This window comes from Pogonomyrmex barbatus, unplaced genomic scaffold (genome assembly GCF_055798465.1).
Source record: "Pogonomyrmex barbatus isolate J1 unplaced genomic scaffold, ASM5579846v1 scaffold9, whole genome shotgun sequence".
Lineage (NCBI taxonomy): Eukaryota > Metazoa > Arthropoda > Insecta > Hymenoptera > Formicidae > Pogonomyrmex > Pogonomyrmex barbatus.
In genome coordinates, this window is record NW_028297193.1 from 9,052,197 (window position 1) to 9,076,281 (window position 24,085).

The 24,085-nt window shown below is 40.1% G+C and overlaps 1 pseudogene; it reads right to left on the bottom strand.

Annotated features, from left to right (window-relative positions):
• Window positions 1–313: 313 nt before the first annotated feature.
• Window positions 314–2,412, bottom strand: LOC148934661 (uncharacterized; annotated as a pseudogene).
• Between the last annotated feature and the right edge of the window lie 21,673 nt (window positions 2,413–24,085).

The window sequence follows — 24,085 nt, forward strand, 5'->3', positions numbered from 1 at the left end:
TGAAAAACAAAATTTCCTGATTTTTCACACCTTCTCTCGAAACGCCTACAAACACCTGGGGCATTTCTTCCATTTGTCGAGCCCGCCCCTGTAAGTTCGACAAAACCTATTTTCCCTGCTGTGAAACAGAAAGTGATGGACACTCGGAACGGAAGTGCCCTTGTTTTCCGCACTGCCAACATTCCTTTTTCTCTTGAATTTTAAAATTCTTCTTTTTCTTAAAATTTAATCCCCTCGTTCCACGAGATTCTACTTTTAACCCGTTTAAATCAGGATTGCTCTTATAATTCGAGCAATCTTTACCTCCTTAAAATTAAACCTCCTTAAAATTAAAATTTCTCCGCTCTTTTAAACAATTCTTCCTAATAATTTTAATAGCCAAAGCTCTTTCTACCGCGGCCCTCAAAGATGTGCCCTTCTAGCTGCAATGTCTGTTTAACATTCACATCAGACAATGCAACTACAAATTGAGAACAAGCAATTTTGTCACGAACTCCGGGAGAACATTCAGGATAAGCTAATCGAGATAAACGCTCAATATCCGAGCCTAATGCAGCTAAATCTTCTCCGAATCTCTGTTTTCGATTCGTAAATTGATAATAATAATTTTGCGAGGATAAATTTTCTCCAAAACGTAGCTCTAAACGCGCGACCAAATTTTCAAATTGAGAGTTCTCAAAATCCGTGCCTCCTTCCAAAATCGCGCGCGCTTTTCCTCGGAGACATGACGCTAATACGACAGTCTTCTCCGCGTTTCTCAAATTATTCGCCCGCGCAATTAAATTAAACTGCGTAAGATATATATTCGCGCAACGGAACACTACTGTCGTAAATATCGGACTTAAGTTTCAAGTCGGAACTAAAATTTGAAAAAGGAAATGACTGGCCTGATATCGGACGTTGCAAAATCTCTTCCTGCGGACCGGGCATTGAAAATGTTTCCGTCTCTCGACGAGCGCGCTCCTCCCTCAGAGAGCGAAGCTCCTCCAGCGTTAAGCGAAGAATCTCCTCCAAGTTCGGAGACGCCTTCAGCCCTTCCGCTCGAGTACAGGCCCTTTTCCTCGCAGAGATCACTCTCCGACTTTTCGCCTCTTCCTGTCCAGTCCCCGTCTCTTCTGTTTGTCGCTCCGCCATTATCTCTCTCTCTCTCTCTCTCACACACACACACACACACACACACACACACACACACACACACACACACACACACGAATCGAAAAATTCAATCCCGGACGAGCCCCCAAAATTGTCGCGTTCGCGGCGTTACTTCCCGTGATCGCGATACTCGGCAGAGCGCTTTCGGAAAGAAAGAACACTGTTTTAGGAGAGACTCGCTCTTTATTAAACCAACGGTACAGAAACGCGTCCGGCCACCGCGGAATCTGGCCGTGAAATCTGTAAAACAGTCGGAGAACGACGCGTTGCCAAGGACCGATCCTCTATTCAAACTCTTATCGATTAATATTGATTATCTTTTAGCAGCGCCGAACGGAATACCGCACGGCCGCAACAATATATTTACACAGTTTTACATATAATAAATAAATACATATAATAAATTAATAGAAAAATATTTATGAATATTTTGTGAATATTATCTAAATATAATTTTCAAAGGTGTAGAAGTATTCTAAAACGCAAGTACAGTTTAATATAATTCCTCTTTTAAAATTATTATTAACGTTAAAAGTCTATTTTAAGATAAAAAGTTTTATATCAGTTTACTATAAATATATTGATATAATGTTTAATATAATAATGAAATTTTTAATACATTAAAATAATATAATAATATAATATAATAATAAAATGATATGTTCTTATAACACCAGTAAACGATTCTATTTTTTTTTCGATGTAGTAGACAATGAAAGGAACTTTTAATCGATATCAAAAATTTGCGTACTGAATTTGAGAATCGATACGTTACAAGTCCGCTAAAAATAATGGCACGTGGTTTATATTACTACTGTAATTTAATTTATATAGATATTTAGAACTTAAGGTACTGCTTCTGAAGAGAGGCTGTGACCTTTTTAGTTGTGTTTAATTCTTCATTGTGCTAAAAAATCCATCAATAAAAAAACATATAATTATGGTTTTATAATTTTGCAAAAGTCAGATTTGTAATATAATTTTACTTCATATTTTTGTTTCTTGTAAAAAATACATTATTGTAAATGAAAAATTTATTTAGATGAATATTATGGAATTAATGAAATTGTTACTATATGGAAGTTTAATATTAAGTTACGTTACGGCTCTTTATCAACATAAAGAAAATGTATTTGACAAACTTAAAATAAGTAACAAGCAAACAGATAGACCAAAAACAACAAAAACTAGGAGATTAGAGAAAACAGAAATCACTGAGACAATCATATCTAACGATACACACGCTCACATATACATAGTGTCTACAATGTGTACGTGTAGTGAACATGTTACAACAGTACTTGTCAATTTTCGTTTGCCTGATTTTATAATACCAAAAGAATACAAAATTGATTTAAGATTAAATATAGAAGATGATATCTTCTCTGGAATGAGTGATATTACCATTATGATTCATGAGTGATATTACCATTATGATTCATAAAACTACATAAAATATAAACCTGCAAAATATAAACCAGCAAATTTAGAAATAACTAGTTACATGCTAACTGTATTATTGATGGAGAAATAAAGATGTATGCGACACGTAATTTTAACTACACGAACTACAAATTGTCGTCTTGGATTTTGTTGACACCCTATATCCTGGTGAATATAATTTGAGCATGAGGTATAAAGGTGTCATTGATAATGATGTCGGACGATTTATCAAGATACCATATATAAATGCATCAGGACATAAAAAGTGAGTAGAAAGAAGAAAATATACATATTATATTAAAAATATTATGTAATAATAAAGAAAATTCCATTATTTATGTCCCTTAATTACTGAAAATTAATATTCACGCGTAATATCTAAAACAATTTGTGCAAACATATTTACTACGTTACAATTGTTATATCAAAAGTTAAAAAAAGTTTATTAATTATTGGAAATTAATCATTTACAATGACTTACGTTGCATGATAATGAAAGTTAAGTATGTATAAAAGTAATGTCATGATATTTACAAAATTTTGAAAGAGACTTTGGTTTTGTACACAAAATGTGTACTTAATGAATGTAAACATTCTGCAAAAAGTTATGAACGTAACGAATGTATAAAATGATATTATTCCTTCCTTAAAAATGTTTTATTAAATAAATTCTTTGTAAATATTGCCCGCGTGTATAAAATAGAATTTTTAATTTGAATCTTTCAACATTTATTCATGATCTACAGACATAACTGCATAATAAAATAAGTATATAAAACTATAAAAAAGTAGTAAAAAGAAAGTGCACGTCTTGTATTAATAAAATATAAAAGCTGAAAGAAACCTTTTTATTAAAATATATTCGCTCTCTCCTCAGTTTCCTATATTAATTTTCCATGCCATTAAAAAATATCTCGTTACATAATATATTAACAAAATTAATTAAATATGTTAGATGGCTTTTCGCGACAAATAACACAGCGACATGAATGCGACGTCTATTTCCATGTTGGGACGAACCAGGACTAAAATCTAAATTTACCATTTCTATAAAATACCCTAAAAGTAGGAATATAGCACCGATTCTAACTCAGAAGCGTTGAGGGAGGTGCGGATGTGCGGGGGGAACGAATGACGCGGGGAAGAGGGGAGGGGGAAGTCCGAGGCGGCAGTCCTTTGAACTGTGCCGCGGGGGGGGGGGGTAGATAAAATAGTTGGATTCGGTGAAGATGATATAAACAAATAGATAAACAAATAGATAAACAAAAAGATAAATATATAGATAAATAAATAGAAAATTGCGACTCGAAGGACATGATGAGGGGGGGGGGGGGTAGTGAAAAAAGACGAAACGAGGTGAGATAAACAAATAGGATAAGATAGCAAGGCGATATAAACAAAATGGGCGGCGAAGATGATATAAAAAATTGCGCGTGGACATGACGTCAGAGGGGGGGGGACGCCACCGCTGCCGAGTAAAAAAATAAATATCTCTCTCGTATTATCTCTTCCGTTGCGGTTCTCTCTCTCTCTCTTATAGCGAATGTTATTTTTTTCTAATTATTTTATGGTAGGGAAGAAAGAAATGAAAGAAATATATGTTTTTTTTGCATATTATGTTTATATTTTTAAACAAATTGAATACATTTTTAAGTGTGAAATTTTTTTATTCACATGTTTTTTTTCTTATACACTAAAAACTAAAGCTAACAGCTCGCAATCGACGAGTTGACGTCTATCGAATGTATCGCAATCGCGTATCGCGTTCGGCACTTCCTCGGGATCTGTTACAACAGACGCGATGTTGGAGAATCGCGTATACTTGGTATCGATCGTATCGACGAATCTGACGAGTCGATCGAACGTCACATCGATACATTCGTCCAGATCAAACATACAGCGCAGGATCGATTCGATCATCGTTACGCGTATGTTCAAAGATTCAAGACGTACGAGTGTAACGTCGTTCATCAGGTAAACTCTGACAGTTAACGGTCCGACGCTTATAAAATTGTTTTTGTAATCGTTTCGCAGCAATTTATAGATATTCCATCACTGCTCGTAGAATCCCTTCCACGTTTCGAGAGACAGTATCAATTCCTGTCTCCGATGATCTCCCAGAGCGATCTCCACGTAGCTCGGTGGACCAACGTTGATTCCAATTTCCAAATATTTGTAATCCGTGGCCGTCAGAGTGTAACGCCTGCTCAGTAAGCGCACCGCGCGACGCTCTACCGAAATACTGTGGAAATTAAATATATAATATTGCACAATATTGGAAAAAAAAAAAAATAAAAACAATGCAGTTGAAACTTACGCGTTACATTCCTTCTTTTGTTTTTCGCCATTGTACGGTGCGCTGCTTCCTTTGGCGGAATTATTGCGTTGTGTTGTTCGAATGATGGAGGAGCAGAGTACCTTTTTTGTCGTGCAGATCGTTCGATGGAGGAGGACTGATCGCGTAAATTTTTGACATGGCAAACCGTTAACCCCTCCCCCCCCTTTTTTCTAGGAATTTCATTGTCAATCAAACATGTAGCGATGTGTTCGCAAAGGAGCGCGATGACGTTCAAATTTTGTTTTCTAGGAAGAGCCCGCGAAAAGATAGCTCTTCGTAGAAAGCAACGTACGTGTCGCGGCGTGTCAAGAGAAGCGTCGATACTCCGGTTACTATAAACAAATCAGAGAGACTTATGATGTTTTTTTTCGTGGAAATCGGCGTACGTGTCGCGGCGTGTCAAGAGAAGTGCCGATACTCCGGCTGCTATAAACAAATTGGGGAGACCTATGATGATGCTCCGACAAAGGGACAAAGAAATTGTCGATGATATATAATGGGTCATGGGGTGTGCAGGATACACAGTAGATGGAAGTCTAATGTGTGTGAAAAAAATAGGTGACGGTGAAAATGGATAATGTGTTAAATATAGAAAATGTGTTTAATATGGATGAGGAAGACTTTGTGAATATAGTGGACGAAGTTAAAACGGTCTCGCTTTCCCGCGCGGAGAGCGGTCAGTCGGTTACCAGGAGGAGAAGCGAGGACGTTGGAGACAGAAAGGTGTGATTAAATTGTTAGGCGATTAGAACAAATAACGATGTTTATTTGACTAATAGTGGTGCGATGGAATGCACCGAGTCTTCGCGTAAAGGTTCGTGGCCATGGACGGGCGAGACGGCGATCGGCGCGCGGATAGCGCGTGAATATAAAATAAGATATCGCTCGGGCGGTCGGCGGTACTGATCGCGGCGCGCCGTTCGGTGGCACGGGGCGCGCGCGGCGGCGGCGGTGTCGCACGTGTTCGTCGCGGGCCTTTAAATCGGCGTGGATTTAAACGTGCACGCGTGTCGCGGGTGTTGTCGCGAGGGTGGATATTTCGCGAGGTCGGCGGATCGTTGAGATCGGAGAACGGGTGTGCCCGTTCCCTGCCGAGAGTGCTCGGCTGACGGGGGGGTGCGCTCCTCGTCTGTCTGTCTGAATGCCGAGTGAACTCGGCCAGCCGGGGAGGGCCCCAGCTGTGTGCGGAGAAGAAAGTGGCGGTGCCGAGTGTACTCGGCCGACCAGGGTGTACCCTGGTGCTCGGAGAGGTCGTATCGGGGAGAACCCCGATACTCGGCGGTGAAATCTCGGGAACGGCGGAGTCGGGTCGAGCGAACTCGACGCGCTGGGGAGACCCCAGCAACTCTCGGCTTGCCGTGCGAGCTACGGAGACGGCTTTCGGCCAGGCCAAGCGAACTTGGCGCGTTGGGGAGAACCCCAACAAATCTCAGGCTTGCTACCGGTTACGGATGCTCGCTTCCTTGAGACGGGCTCTCGGAAAACGAGCTAGGAACAGGAGTAAACGAGGAGTGATTTCCTGTGGAGAGCGATGCCTTTTTATATCCGAGATCGACCTCGGTATTTTCGGTCGGATCGGTCGGATTGGTCGATCTCGGGATTAGCATCCCTCTCCCCGGGAGCGGAAAAAAAGGATCGGGGGATGATTAGTTTTTTGGTAGGGAAGGAATTCGGTGAGAAGGTAGCGGCGCGGTGCGGGGTGGTTGCACGCTTGTGGACATGGTCGTGGCGCGGTGCGGGACGCGTTCGCGCTCGGTGGTACGGTGCGCGGCGCGGTGCGGGGTGCGTTCGCGCTTGTGACACGATGCTTGGCGCGGTGCGGGGAAATACCACGAAAACATACGTGTTTTCGTGGTATTCTCCGACGCTTTCGGAGTTCGCGTATAAAAGTATTAAAAAAGGAGGCATTTCTGCCTCTTTGCGGCCACTGCCGCACTCCGCCTGATGTTCGGCGGTCCCCGACGGATGGTCGGTCGGGGGAAATTCGGAGGACTGGAGCAGAAGGATGCGCTCCGTTACAAAGTGTTTGAAAATGAAGAAGAAATAGAGATTGACAATATTGACAATATTGACATTGATATTGAAGACGAAGAGCACGCATTGTCTGACGATAGCAGTTACGTAAGTGATCAAAGTGAGGACCTTACGGATTATGCAGAAAAAATTGTTAAAAATTGTATTGTTCGGAACTCCTTGCGTTGAATAATAATAAAAAGTATTGTTTAATACAATTTTATTATTCAACGGGTGGTGCATTAACTCTGTGTGCCGAATGCATGGTTCGTCTGGCGGACACTGACATTGGAGTATTGTATGCCGTTAGGAAGCACGAGATAGATATTCTCAATGCGCTAAACAGCCGATTTTGCTCCAATTGCCAGTCCATCTGTATGATAATGCCATGCAACATGTGCGCAATTTGCACAAATTGAAAAAAGACAACATTGTGAACGAGGCATATACAAGTGAAAGAGTGTGATGTGATATAAACACAATATGGAAAGGTCATTGGAAGAATTAACAAGTTCTCCGTTATGGGATTCGATCTCTCATCTACCAGTGAACGTGGCGGTGTATTTTATAAAGAGACACTATACCCCAACTCCCCATTTCCCGATTTCTCGTCCAAGAGTTAAGGGACGCTACAATTCGACTCTCTGCTTCTCCGCTCCTTCTGAGAGAGCGGAAATAATTCTGGAAGCGTACACATATTATCATTATAGAGGACACGCATACAATATATTACTACTTCTCTCGCGGCAAAAAGTAGCAGAGATAATTCCAAGAAGCGAGGATAATCATATATGGTTGTTCTATTCCCATCAATCTCCGGACATGTCGGAAATACAACGCTTTATATACTGGCTTCGAGTTAAAGCAGCTATAGAGAAAAGGAAAAAAGAAAATAAAAAAATGTAAAATTGTTTTGATGAGACAGCACAACAATTTAAAAGAATCAAGATTTTGCAATATGGAACACCTAGAGCGAGTGGAACACGAGCTGCTGGAGCAGCCAAGTCGCTACCTTGGTGGAGTGTTTCGCGTGGTTGCAACGATGTGAGGAGTGCATCGAACAACTCGAGGAACTTAGCCGTGTTAAGCATCCTCGACTCACCATTGCAAATAGACAATCTGTAGTGGCGAGGATCGCGCGACTCGCGGGTGCAAAAGTACAACTAGAAAGATGTTTCGTGCACGTTGGTGGTGAGTACGCGAGCACTAGTAGAGACAATGGATCTCTCATTTGGCGAGAAATCGATACGGCATTTGAAAGCCGTATATTGACTGGTGCGGTGATCAATGTAGACTATATCGAGCCGCGACAATTTTTAGAAGACGCTGGTGGTGTAGTGCTCGAGCGAGTGCGAGACATTGTACAAAGACACGATAGTATGAAAGTGAACACTGCATTTAACGGCGAGTTTGTAACGGGCGATAAACGCGCGAACAAAAGTATAAACACTAAAAATAGTGAACTCTTTCGAGTGTCAAATTTGGACGAGTGGTACGAGCAGTACGTTATCGAACCCACGTTGGCGTCGCTCGAAGAATTCCAAGAACGCGACAGTGGATGGGCGTTGTCGCGAATTCTAAATTTGACTGTAAACGTGAACAAATATAATCCAATGCACGCGGGATGTTACATCGAATTACCGCGGAAAATTATGTTAAAGCGAGCGGTGATCAATGTACGATCCAATGACAATGCGTGTTTCGCGTGGTCGGTGGTCGCGGCTCTGCATCCTGCTGAAAGGAATACAAATCGGGAATTGTCGTACCCGCATTATTACGGTGTTAAATTTGCAAGACATTACGTTTCCGATGACGTTGAACCAAATTAAGAAGTTCGAACATCTCAACGACATCTCAATCAACGTCTACGGTATCAAGGAAAAGGAGATTCTCCCGATACGGCTGACATCAAGAAAAATGGAGAAGCACGCAAATCTATTGTACGTGCAGGATCCGCGCGACGACAACGCAGGACACTTTGCGTACATCAAAGATCTGTCCCGTCTTGTGAGCTCGCAACGGAATAAATACGGACATAAGAAATACTTTTGCGACCGGTATGTATTTTAACAAATTTTATTATTTCTCTTAGAAAATTTTCTTATAAAATTGTTTATTAAAAAATTATATTTTCCGTTTGCAGATACATTACTCTACATTACTTCAGTTCGTCTGAAAAATTGCAGTCACATACAACGGACTGCGAAAAGATGAACGATTGCGCCATCCGACTACCGAGCGAGGACGACAAGTGGTTCGAATTCAAGAACCACACGAATAAGGGACTTCCATTCATCGTTTACGCGGACTTGGAGTGCGTACTACGGCGAACGGAACCGGCAGAGAGGGAAGACGCATCGTACACCTACCAGCAGCACGAGGTATTTAGCATCGGATACTACGTGCGATGCTCGTACGACGACGCGTTATCGGTATATCGATTTCGTCGCGACGAAGATTGCGTTACGTGGTTCGTTCGGCAACTCGAAGATTTGGCGCATCAAGTAAAAATTCTGTTATCCGCGAATGTCCCCATGGAAACGTTATCGAGAGAGCAGTGGGAGGCATATCGTAGCGCGACGCGTTGTCACATTTGCGAGAAATCATTTGCGTCGGACGACACGCTGGTACGCGATCATTGCCATCTTACCGGTCGTTACCGTGGTCCCGCGCACTCAAATTGTAATCTAAATTATAAAGATTCATATTGCATTCTCATAATATTTCACAACTTATCCGGTTATGACGCGCACTTTATCATCACGGAAATAGCTACGGCGTTCGAAGGCAGGATCGACGTGCTGCCGATAACAAAAGAAAAATATATTTCGTTTACAAAACACGTTAAAGATACCACCGAGAGATCAGATTCGCGAAATTGCGTACGCTTGCGGTTCATAGATTCGTACAAGTTTTTAAATACCAGCCTTGATAAATTGGCATCTTTTCTAACGAAAGAAAAATTAAAAATTTTACGTTCCGAATTTTCCACGGTCTCAAACGAAGATTTTGACTTGTTGACGCACAAAGGTGTCTTTCCGTACGAATACGTGGATCGCGCGGACAAGCTGCAGGACACGCACCTACCACCGCGCGAATCGTTTTATAGCTCGTTGACTGGTGACACGGTGTCAGAGAACGATTACGCGCACGCCGCGAACGTCTGGCAGCGATTCTCCATCCGAATGCTCGGCGAATACAGCGATCTATATCTCAAGACCGATGTCTTGTTATTGGCCGACGTTTTCGAAAATTTCTGCGAAAGTTGCGTCGCGAGTTATGGACTCGATCCCGCGCATTACTACACATTGCCAGGTTTCACGACGCCATGTTGAAACATACGCGCGTAAAATTTGAGTTGCTCACTGACATCGATATGGTTATGTTTATCGAACGCGGTATACGCGGCGGTCTCAGTCAATGTTCCGGCAGATACGCGCAGGTCAATAACAAGTACATGCGTTCGTACGATCCGTCGAAACCGTCATCATACCTTATGTACTTTGACGTAAATAATCTGTACGGATGGGCGATGTGTCAACCGTTGCCCTATGCCGAATTTCGATGGATGGAAGACATTGAGAACTTTGACGCGAACGCGATCGCTCCGGATTCGTCTACGGGTTATATTCTCGAGGTCGATCTCGAGTATCCGCATCATTTGCATGATCGACACACTGATCTACTTTTCTATCCGACGCGCGATAAACCATCCGGCACGCGGCAGGATAAACTTCTCGCGACGTTATACGATAAGAAGCGGTACGTCATCCATTATCGCAACCTGCAGCAATGTACGCGTCATGGTCTTCGTATCGCAAAGATATATCGCGTACTACAATTTGCTCAATCCGCCTGGTTCCGCGATTACATCGAACTCAATACACACTTTAGAACGTACGCGAAAAACGATTTCGAAAAAAATTTGTACAAATTAATGAACAACGCGGTATTCGGTAAAACAATGGAAAATGTGCGCAATCACGTCGACGTTAAACTTTTGACCAAATGGGACGGACGGTATGGCGCGGAGGCAATGATCGCGAAACCAAATTTCCACAGCCGCAGTGTCTTTGCGGAAAACTTAATCGCCGTCGAACTGCGTAAAGTCGAGGTAAAATTCAACAAGCCGATTTACGTGAGTATGTGTATACTCGACATATCGAAAATTTGCTTGTACGAATTTCACCACGAATATGGTACATGTCACCGCTGTATCGCGAGAAATGTAAGATCATGTACACCGACACGGACAGTCTCGTATACCACATCGAGTGCGACGATATACGAGACGAAGAAACGCGATATCGCTAGATTCGATACAAGCGATTATCCGACGGACAACGCGTACGGGATGCCTCTCGCGAATAAAAAAATACCCGGTCTAATGAAGGATGAGAATAACGGTGCGATAATGACGGAATTCGTCGGACTCAGAGCGAAGATGTACGCGGTGAGGATGGACGGCAGAAAAGACATTAAAAAGGTGAAAGGTGTAAAGAATAACGTCGTAACGCGAACAATAACGTTCGACGATTATACGCGGTGCTTGAAGAGATCGAAATGACTCGTCGCCAGTCGTGTATAAGATCCAAGCTACATCAAGTATACACGGTGTCCGAGTCGAAAATCGCTCTGAGTCCGTACGACGACAAACGATACATCGTACCGGATTCGACGGAGACGTTACCGTGGGGACATTGGCGGATTCCATTGTAATATATATATATATATATATATATATATATATATATATATATATATATATATATATACATGTGTATACAATGTACATATATTTTTATATTTTTTATATAGTTTATATGTATGCATATATGCACGTATGTATATATGTACGTACCTATGTATCATATCTATGTATGTATGAACGTATGTATTCTTGTAGTTTTATACGATACTGTTTTATACGATATTGTTTTATACGATACGATACTGTTATATATGTAATATAGATGTATGTATTTTTTTATAGTTTTTATATGTAGTTTTACAATAAAATTTATTTTATATATAAAATTTATAATAGCAACCAAGATCCTGCTTGCTGAGGAATTAGCTTTAATTCTCTCTTCGATTTATTTAATGTATACTCGGCTTAATACATATATTATTTATAATACATGCAGTTTTACATGTGTTCTCATAAGTTGCATACATGTATAGTTTAAAAAATGTAATGGAAAAAAAAAATAATAAAAACTCTTTGTATACATGTATACAGTGTATATTAATTTTTTTAATACATTATAAAAATGAATTAAATCACACTGCTTTTGTTTATCCATGAGTTATGCGATCTATCGAATCCCAGCCACTTGACGTAAACCTTGTCTCCCTTCCTGCATACTTTCTCCACGAGATACACGTCCGGATGAGTCGCGCGATGCAATTCGTGCTCGTAGAACGCGCCCGCGACCGATTTTCCGCGATAATCCTCGAGCAGATAAGTTATGGGATTAGTACGTTGCACTTTAACGATCTTAAACACCTCGGTGGTCCAATTTGGCGTGTAACCTTTTTCGAAAATTGTCTTGTACTTGCTCACGCGTACCGATTCGCCTACTTTGAATTTTGCTGGACCTGCGATCTTTATCGCGCTGTATACCGTATCCAAGAGTCTTTTGGCGATCGCGAGAGTTACGTCAACGGGTCGCATGCCGATAGTGCGATGCTTGCGCGCGTTGTAATCTCACACGAGATGCGATAGCGCGTCGACCCATTTGTAAATACCGTTGAGCGTAAACATCTTCCACATGTCGTTCTTAAGCGTGCGATTGAATCGCTCGACGATCGATGCCTTCAACATCATATACGTAGAATAATGATTAACGTTGTGTTTTTTCAAGAGTTTTTGCACATCGGCATTGTAAAATTCCTTTCCCATATCCGTTTGCAAGTTTCTCGGGCATTCCGAATTATCTTCCGCTCTCTCGAATTATCTTAGCGATAGCGTTAGCCGTCTCGCTTCCGACCTTGCTCTTGAGCGGTACGGCCCTTGCTCAACGCATCGATGACGGTGAGTATGTAGTGATGACCTCTGTTGAAACTCGAGTACGGACGCATCTCGACGATGTCAGCCTGCCACATATCGTCGTATCCCCGAATTATGACATGTCTTCGTGGAAAATTTCTCCTCGCCGGAGCGTGCAATTCCTCAACGAGTCGTCGCCTCTCGGAGCTAACATTTTTTTCACGTCCATCGGATCGCATGTTTCAACAATGTTTAATAGTAAATAAGATATACAATTTAAAATTGTTTTTTTCCTCACTGATGTTAATCGACTGGCTCGTTTCATCGATACGCGATTAATTTATAATAATGCCGGCTCGCGAAGTTCCTCGATGATCGACAGCATCTCGTTGTCGTGAGCGTTGTTACTAGCTCGGTGCGAAGCGTCGAGCAATCGGAATCGATCCACCAGTTCGTTGGGATCGTCCCAATGCACGTAATCGATCTTGTTGTCGTTTAACTTCATGGCGGTTGGTATATTGCTCACGCCTGCACCCTTTTTACGCCCGTTACTTCCATACGTAGATACGAGCGGAGCGATGATGTTAATATACTTGGATCCTCTATTGCCCTTGATGGGATTATGGGCGCTATGACCACGTCTATGAGCGTTTGTTGTTAACAATATATTTTTATACGTTTGTTTGTCATCCTTGGTAAAAACCGCGTCATCGGGAAGTCTCTTGAAGATCAATTCGTACAATCCTGGTGTACCATTGTATCTCACATTGTCTATGATTATGGAGTCATTTTTGTCAACGTCAAATTTCTTGTCACCAAGCATCGCACCACTGTTTTTATCGAAATAAACACCGTATACGCGATCAAATGTATCGTTTTTTTCATTATCATCGAGAAGAGGGCTTACGTACTTTTGCCCTAATGGTCCCAGCTGATTATGCAACGCTTCTCGACCTTGTTGCGTTTGCAGACTCTATTTGATGGTTGTTTCGAATGACAGTTCAATGGCGTCTTTTGTTTCGAAAACATCTTCCTTTTGCAGGAACAGCAGTGGTTCTTTCGGTGGGTCTTTCGATGGTTGTATCGGTGTAGACTCGAACACGAGTGAATCTGACGCGGCTTTCAATTCTTTCGTTGTACGTCGTTTTTTAGACTGCAGCGTTAATTTCAACCATCCAACATCCGTCCAATATGAATCCTTGTCAGTAGTAGTAGTAATATCGTTATCGTTGTCGTCATCGCTGTCTTCACGTTTTTGTTTTTTCTTAATACCGAGATCCTTTGCTTCTGTTTCAATCGATTGAGATTCCTTGGTTTTTTCAACAATCTGTTTTAGAGGTTCGACGATGGGCTTGAAGCGTTTCTCCAACGCTGTATCTTCAGCTATTTTACCAATTTTTAAAGCGCGATATTTTTTGCGAATCGAATCGCTCGTTTTCGCAATCTGTTTCGCTATTTTCTCGCGATCTTTGGTGTTATCTATGTTGCCTGCTTGACGTACCGACATCGATTACCACGTTACGGTACCGCGAACGTATTAAATTCCTTTCTGTATCGCCCATTGATAAGCGGACTGTCCTTATTTATCACTAGGAATCCATACTCGCGCTGCCAACAATCGCGGCATAACACACAGAATTCATCGTATGACATGTCGGTATTTACGTGATCGTTGTAAACATGTTTCAAGTTGGTACCATCCTGTTTGAACAGAATCAGCAGGTTCGCATTGTCGCGTATCAGATGTTTAGATATCCTCGCGTACGTCTGACAGAGATAGAAGCACTCGACGTTCGAGTGGCGGCCCATCGAAAAGTATTTCTCTCACAGCATCTTGCTTATCGCACGCAACGTCGTCGAAGACGAAGATCGAATTGAGACGTGTCTCGCTCGGTGGAATGACGTCACTGTTGTTGGAGAACGTAAAGCCGATTTCTTCTATCGATGTTAGTAAATTTTTCAAGTATCGATATTTCGGTTGTTGCAGCGATTTCGAGTATACGTACACGTTCTCGAAACGTACACCGTGCGGACTCTCGAGCAAGCTTATGAGAACGTTGGTTTTACCACAATTCGACGGCCCGCAAATGATGGCGCGTATAGTACTCGGTAACATTGCACCGTGCTTGCGTTCCATCGCGATGTCTCCCATCATTCGCGCTCTCTCGTCTCAGTTTGCGACGCGTATCGTCAGCGGCTGCCGTACAAATTTCATGTTCGCACTGCGTTATCTAGACTTCGATCGAACGCCTATTTATAGGCGCGCGAAACCACGAATCGCTCAGTAGCAAAAATGTATTTCGCGCTGTCGCATCCCTCCGATATTCGGGATTTGAGCACTGAGCAGTTGCAATATATACCGAAGGTCGTACTGTTACGCGTGTGCGGTAATTATATCGATCACGTATGGGACAAGCTTCCGGAGTATATAAAGGCGGATTTGGAGATTCAAACCTATCGTCGCTGCGTCGAGCATTATAATCAATCGTGAGATCGAGATCATATAGACGGTCTTGCACCGAAGATAAAGGATTGTGGCCTATGCCAGCAACAGCGTCAAACGAAAGCATTGGAAGTCTACTCAATCGAGCGATAAACGCGCTTCCTTTCGAACTACATATCCCCGGCTATCAGTTTTGCGGTCCGGGTACTCGGCTGAAAAAGCGATTAGTCAAAGGTGAAACGGCCATAAATCCACTGGACGCGGCGTGCCGTGAACACGACATTGCGTATTCTCAGAGCAACGATCTCACCGACAGACACGCGGCGGACAAGGTACTCGCCGATAAAGCCTTAGGACGCGTCATCGCGAGAGATTCGGCTCTGAGCGAGAAAGCTGCAGCTGCAACCGTTTGGGCAGCGATGAAAGCCAAGACCAAGATCGGCATGGGTATGAAGGCGAAGAAAAAAGTCGGCAAAAAAAAGAAACGAATACTTCCAACGGCGAAACGAGGTGGTGTGTTACCGATTTTGCCAATTTTGGGCGCTCTTGGGTCCTTAATCGGCGGAGCGGCCAGCGTGGCGAAAGCGGTAAACGACAGGAAAGTCGCACAACGTCAACTCGAGGAACTGCAACGTCGTGCGATGAAAACGCGCGGATAGGGACTGTATCTCGCTCCGTACAAATACGGACGAGGACTGTATCTCGTTCCGTACAAACGCGGACGAGGAGTAACAACGAAAAAAGAAAAAACTCCAAAGAGACGATAAAAATACCTACGGGTGTAACCACCAACGTACAATTGGACCAGCTGGCGAAGCGTATGCGCGTACCGTACTTTAGAGGTGTTTTCATGCGTGACGCATTACCGATTAGCGGCGCGCGAAATGAAAATGGTATTGTAAATCTGGACGACACGACGGGTGCCGGTACTCATTGGGTAGCGTACGCAAAGAGAAACAATTGCGTTGTGTACTTTGACAGTTTTGATAATCTTCGATCGCCCAAGGAACTGATACGATATTTCGGAGACGATGCTACGATAGAGTACAATCGAACGTCCTATCAGATGTACGATCAGAGCGTCTGCGGACAGCTGTGCTTGTGGTTTCTTCTCCAAAACGGTCGACGCGCGTGAATTTATAAAGTCCGACAAAATGTCGCGACGTCTCAGTATTCGTCGAACGCTTTTTCCATCATGTCGCTGACGCTTACGCTGAGCGGGAAGAGCAGCGTTCTCGCGACAAATTACTCTCCAGCCATAGATTTGAGTGACGATGACTACGAGCTTGGTCTAACAATTTTGAAGACTTATCACACGATACCGAATGTAAACGCTTCGAACAATACATTTTATTTTGGCAAAGACGATGCAGAAATTACGATTCCCGAGGGGTCGTATGAACTGCATGCCATAAATGAATTTTTGAAACTTGAGATTTTACGGAAACGTCCGCGACGCGACGCGCCCGAGGGTAACGCTGATGACACCGCGCGCGGCGATGACGAGATTGGAGAATACCCGATAGTGCTCCGCGCAAATTACAACACGATGAGGTGTGAGATTAAATGCGTCTACAGAATAAACATTAACAAGTCTCATAACATTGGATCGCTGCTGGGTTTCTCGAGGCGTATACTGCAACCGCGAAGGTGGCACGAATCGGACGTGTCGATCAACATAATGAACGTAAACATTATCCGTGTAAAGTGCAACGTGACCGCGGGCGCATACAGCAACGACAAAAGTGTGCACACGATACACGAATTTTCACCGAGCGTGTCGCCAGGATATAAGATATCGGAAAGGCCGATGCAGATCATTTACCTGTCAGTCATCGTACGGAGCATTACGGAGCTAACGATACGCATTGTTGACCAAAACGGACGATTGCTCGATTTCAGAGGAGAAGAGATCACCGTCAGATTGCACGTACGACGGCGACAGCGATAACGCGAGCGTCACATTTGAGATGCTCGTGTTGAACGAAGCGAAGCATACGCAAAGAGATAACGCATCTTTTACAAAGAAAACATCGATCGACAATATTCGCTCATTCGGCTGCGTCAAGAAGAGGAAGAAACTTAACGCGTCGAACGTTAAATTTTTACAAGCTTTAGGATTCGCGGTGCGCAACTTGTGAAATGACTGATATTCTAAACATCGAAGACGAGCCAATCTTCGACGATCGCATCGTCAAGATTGAGACTCATGCGTACAACCCGTTCGCCAATACGACGTTCGGGTACAGCGATGAGATAAGAATACCTATACAGCAACAGGATCTGTACACATTGCCGTACGAAAGCTTTCTATATATCGAGGGAAAACTAACGAAGAACAGAGTTGTCGAAGGATCTGATGTGGTGTTGGGAAATAATTTTGTCGCGTTCCTGTTCGATGAGATTCGATACGAGCTTGATGGTATAGAGATTGATCGTAACAGAAATGTGGGCGTAACCAGCACGCTCAAACATTACGTAACGACATCATCCGACAGAAGCGTGATTCTGAGGAATGCCGGTTGGGATGCGCATCTAGCGCGGATGGATATTTTAACTTTTGCGTACCTCTCTATGCATTGTTGGGATTTTGCGAGGATTACAGACGCGTGATAATCAACGCTCGTCACGAATTGATCTTGATACGATCTCGTAACGACAACAATTGCCTGATGGGAAATTCGGCGTTGGATCCCGTGATCGACTTATTCAAGATACAATGGCGAATGCCGCACGTGTTATTGAGTGAGATAAAAAAACTATCGATGCTGCGCACTTTGGAGAGCGGACGATACTTGAGCATGGCTTTTCGCTCGTGGGATCTGTACGAGTTTCCGCTGTTACAGCGTACAACCAAACATTCGGCCATCAAGACCATTACTCAGCTCGAGAAACCGATACGTCATCTTTGCTCTGCAAACAGGTCGCAAAAATATCACGGCTGAGGACACGAGCCGATTCGACGACTGCAATTTAACCAACGTGAAACTCTATCTGAACTCGGAATGTTATCCGTACGACGATATGCATCTTGATTTCGACAAAAACAGATGGTCCGTGTTGTATGAAACGTACGTGCGTTTCTGCAAGGGTTACTACGGATACGAGTATCTCGAGCCGAGTCTCACCGTCACGTCTTTTCTACATAACGGTCCATTCGTAATCATCGATTGTTCTCGACAAAACGAATCGGTCAAGAGCGCAACCGTGGACGTGAGATTGGAATTTAAGATTAAGGAGAACCGATGAATACCATCGCGTACTGTCTCATTATACACGATCGCGTGGTTCACTACAATCCGTATTTGACCAATGTTGTACGCAAGATCACCTAAGAGCATCGCTGACACATGAGAGAGAGAGAGAGAGAGAAGAGAGAGAGAGAGAGAGAGAGAGAGAGAGAGAGAGAGAGAGAGAGAGAGAGAGAGAGAGAGAGAGAGAGAGAGAGAGAGAGACAATAAAATCTACGATACATCGAAATCGACCGCAGTCTCGAAAAATTGCTCGTCATGGTCGTGCCAACGTTTGTAGACCTGCAAGGTTTTCTCGTTGGAGGACAGTTTGTTGTAAAGGAGTTTGCCGCTCTCAGAAAACGGACCGTTCTCTCTCACTATATTTTCGCAAGCCCTATACTATGGCATTTCCTCGCAAGTGCCGACAAGTCTCGCGCACGCTGGGTGATACGTCATCATCATAGATTGCGATGGGACGACGGAACGATTCCATACAGCAAAGCTAAGAGTTTGATTACAAAGGCTGTGCATGGAACGGAAGAAGACGACGACGACGATGACGACGATGACAGCAATGCTGTCGTATATGTCAAGGGACACGAAAATGGCTGTGGAATTTGCTTCTGGACGATGAGCTCGTGTACATCGAGACTCTGGATGCTGATTACGAAGACATAGATTCTCTAAACAATCTGGACGCTGATAATACTATGCGATGCGGATATCACTATACTAATTGCGCATTACAAAATGTATTCAAATTATTTAATTGGTGGTCAGATAATGAATAAAATCAATATGATATACTAATTATGTTTTTTTTATTCTTTCCCCGCCATCCAAAACACAAATTGCTAAAACATATTTTTTATACTCTTCTGTAAAAAAATCTTCTTTTTACAACACATATAAACACATGTAATTCAAAAAAGTAAAAAATCATTACGAAAAGAGTCTGGAGGAAGGGAGAGAACCGCAACGGAAGAGATAATACGAGAGAGATATTTATTTTTTTACTCGGCGGCGGCGGTGGCGGCGGCGGCGCCCTCCTCCCCCTCCTCTGACGTCATGTCCACGCGCAATTTTTTATATCATCTTCACCGCCCATTTTGTTTATATCGCCTTGCTATCTTATCCTATTTGTTTATCTCACCTCGTTTCGTCTTTCTTCACTACCCCCCCGCCCCATCATGTCCTTCGAGTCGCAATTTTCTATTTATTTATCTATATATTTATCTTCTTGTTTATCTATTTGTTTATCTATTTGTTTATATCATCTTCACCGAATCCAACTATTTTATCTACCCCCCTCTCAGTTCAAAGTATCGCCGCCTCTGACTTCCCCCTCTCCTCTTCCCCGCGCCATCCGTTCCCCCCGCATACCCGCACCACCCTCAACGCTTCTAAGTTAGAATCGGTGCTATATTCCTACTCCTAAACATTACGATGTTTTTTCAAATACACCTTCTTATACTTTCTATACCAAAGCAGACGACGACACGCTTTGCTACAACTTCTGAAATACCTACGTACCGTATGGCAATTTTGCTATTCGATAAAAATGATTATGTTTATATATTTCTTTCTCTACAAAAACAAATTAAAATTACTCTCAAATTATGGGGAAGAGAATCGACGGACGTGCAAAGGAAAAGAAGAAATGAAATTTTTGCATTAATGGAAAGTGTCACAAGTACTGTTGAATCTATATGGCCACAACCAAAAGGATCTTTATTAGAAAATCACTACGCGATCGCAAGTTTGAGAGATGGTAGCGTGGACAAACTGGCAGTTCATACTTTACAGGTGGTATACGCATTTAAAGAAATTAATTAAATTTCTATATTTTTATAATAAAATTGTATAATAGAAACACGTTATAAATATTATTATAATATATAGTAGATAGTGTTATTAATAGAAGATGGTATATTGTGAATATTTGTGACATAGATGTGATGATATCGTCATATGTTGTTTTCAGGGAAGATATTGTTTACAATAATACGATAGATCCCATTGCACGCAAAATAGAGTTATCACGTATAATAGGACGTAAAGTTGTAGGTCAATTGTTTGGTACTGCGGTTAGTCCATCATGGTGGTCTTACATGTGGTTGAACGAGGGTATTGCTATGTTGTTCGGCGTATACATAATCAATCAGGTATTTCCTCATGTCTATCATATCTTAAAAGAAAACTGAACAAAAATTCTATTTGGAATCATATGAAAAAAGAAAGAACATTCTTCGATCATTTTTCAATGATATTTAATTTAAATAAGAAGTTGAATAAGAATTTTGTCAAATTCATATAAATTGTTTGTCAAATTTTTAATAATTTAATTGTATTGATAATGATTATTAGTCTAATGATAATAAACTGATAATTCAATTATTATTTATTTCGTGATTATACTTGTAATATCTAGACTTTGCCAAGTACTCGGATGTTGGATTTGTTCGTAGTCCAGACTCTACAAGAATCTCTCCATCTGGATGATTCACAAGTTATGAATTCTCTTGGTTCAGAAGTTAACAATATCTCGGAACTAAATTCTCTCTTCTCTTTCACCTATTACATAAAAAGTATATAGTATTGAATAAATAATTAGAACATATTAGAAACAATTAGAATATGTAAAATTATTTAAGAACTATACCAAAAATAAGTTTTTATTTTAATTTACATATTTTCTACTTACTAAAATAAGTAAAGACATATTTAAAAACAAATATATTCTAAAAACATCGAAATTCTTAAATAATTGTAGTCTTATGAATATTTCTGAAAATTTCGATAAACTCACTGTAGGTATAATTTCTTGCATGTATGATCTTACAACGCTTATTTGTTGTAGCACCTTTTATATGCTGCATAATACAGTGGGTGATGAAATTTTTCAGAAAAGGATTAATGTATATATGAAAAGAGAGTAAGTATATTTTATGTATTTCTTGTATCTCTCCCTCTTTTTTTTTGTGAATAATTTTTCTTTTTCATTTTTTCGTTACATAATAAGATTATATATATAAATAATTTATTAGTAATAGAAGGCGCTTATTAAATTATAAATAAAAGGTCAGGAGCTTAAAAATGCAAATCAGTATGTGTCAAAAACTTTCGTATATAATTCGTGAAAATAATAAGCTTCGCATATTAATTATCTAACTAAGAATATTCCATAGGTGAAAAATTATATAAAACGATGTTAAGAAACATGGTTATGTGTTAAAATTGTATAAAGACAAAAGTTACGCAGCATATGGCGGAGTCATCGATAATGACAAGAGTCGAAAACACAAATCTTTGCCTCGCGGTCTGATAAATTTTTCATTGAGATCGATATTGCGTCGGAGCATTTATGCGAGTATATCGTGGCGAATCTCCAAATAAAGATACCATGCTTGAACATCATGCGACGTCACAATTAAAAATTGAAAGTTGGTCCTTGGAGACAACCAGTGGCGCAAATTGAATAATCGGAAATTACAATATGATATAATACAACAATCGATAAATGTGATAAAAACACTGAAAGTCTGTGTAGGAAAGAGACCAAGAGCGACCTTGTACAAAATAAAAACTCAAAGTTTTTATTCTTAGTTAGATAATTAATGGGCGAAGCTTTTTTTTTTCTCTTTTTTTGACGCGTATCGTTAGGATTATTATGTTTTAAGTCTTGTTTAAGTCTTTTTCGACTATTGTCAATTTTTATCTCACTGAGGATGATCTAATGTAAGGTTGAAATGATGTTTGTTTATTAAATTCGTTTATTAATTTTGTTTATTAGATTCTTATATTAAACGTATGTACTTATTTTGATTATATACGAAATATATACGAATTATATACGAATTATATACGAAAGTTTTTGACATACTGATTTGCGCTCCTGATCTTTTATTTATAAATAATTTATATAATAATTTATATTTTTTGCTATTTTTGTGCTATATAAAGACGTGTTACTGCATATAAAATTACATGTTCAAATACATTCTTGCTTCTCGATATAAGAAAAAATTTAAATGACAGTGTTAAAATAAAAAAAAAAAAATAAAAAAAAGTGGTATCAAAAAATTTCTTATTCGGAATTGATGACTAATTAGCAATAAAATTTAATATCATTATTTTTAAAATATATTATTATATATATATTTTCGTTTGTAGATTATAATGATAAAAATTATTATCGTTTGATTGATAATGATAAAAATTTTAACATTTTTATTATAAAATTTATCTATCTGTTATTCAATGGTACGAATTAAAATTCAATCGATGCAGTCGGTGTTGAGACTTTACAACATATATATCGCAGTTTTGTGCAAATAAAATTACGGGCATCTGTCCCACAAGGACTAAACTGAGCGAACGATGTAAATTTTGTGTGTTTTTCGACAATTATAAAAATTGTGTAAATTTGTGTTTTTGATGTATATCGAGAAAGTCATGTTTGTCAGCCGATATTGTTTTTATTACAGAATACACCTTGTTAATGGAATTAATTTTTATACATTTTTATAAGGACAGAAAGTTTGGACGGTTTTTAGACTGTAATGCAATCTGTCTATGATTTGCAAACTATGGATTTGGAGAAAATTAGTGTGAAAGACCTAATGAATCCTTGGATACAAGAAAAGCAATATCTTATTCTGTAACGAAATGTAACGGAAATCTTTGATACCGAATGGACGAAAATTGTTCTAGAAAGTGCCTCCAAGAACTGGATACTACCATTAACAAATCACGTGTATATAAATTTAAAACGAATTTTACCCAAGTTTTGTCAAGCCCGGGAACAAAAGCACTTTCTTGCAAAATGTTACAATTCTGAACATAGTCAGTTTATAATAATTAATCGGCAACAAATAGATAAATAAAGACCAAATATTTTAATGTGAAATATCATTAATTCATTTATCTTGTATTATGTACACTTGTCAACTTTTTCCTATGGAAAAGGAAAAATTTTTGACTTATTTCTATAACAGAGTTCTTAAATAAAACATATACGACTTAAAATTGTACATTTAAAATAAATTAGAACTGTCTATTGGAGATCTTAATCTGTCAATTATTTTTTTTAAATGAATTACATTTAATGCATTTTGTTTAATAATCGTATTCACATGTTTGATGAAATTCTTTGATTAATTCTTTCTGACATATTTATGAACAAAGATTAACTTTCCTAAAAATTTAATTTATTTCTGTAAACAAATTATCAACTAAATAGTCCGCAACATTCGACATAAAATTCAATATTACATTAGTTCGTAAATACCAATTCTTTATTATTTATTATTTATAATACCAGCTAATTTATTATTTAATAAATGTACTTTTAATCACATTTAAAATTAAAGATAATTAAAGATATTTAATAAAATTCTATCTCTAATTAATATCAATTACATTATAATTATAATTTAATACAATTTAATGTCAAATAATATGTATTT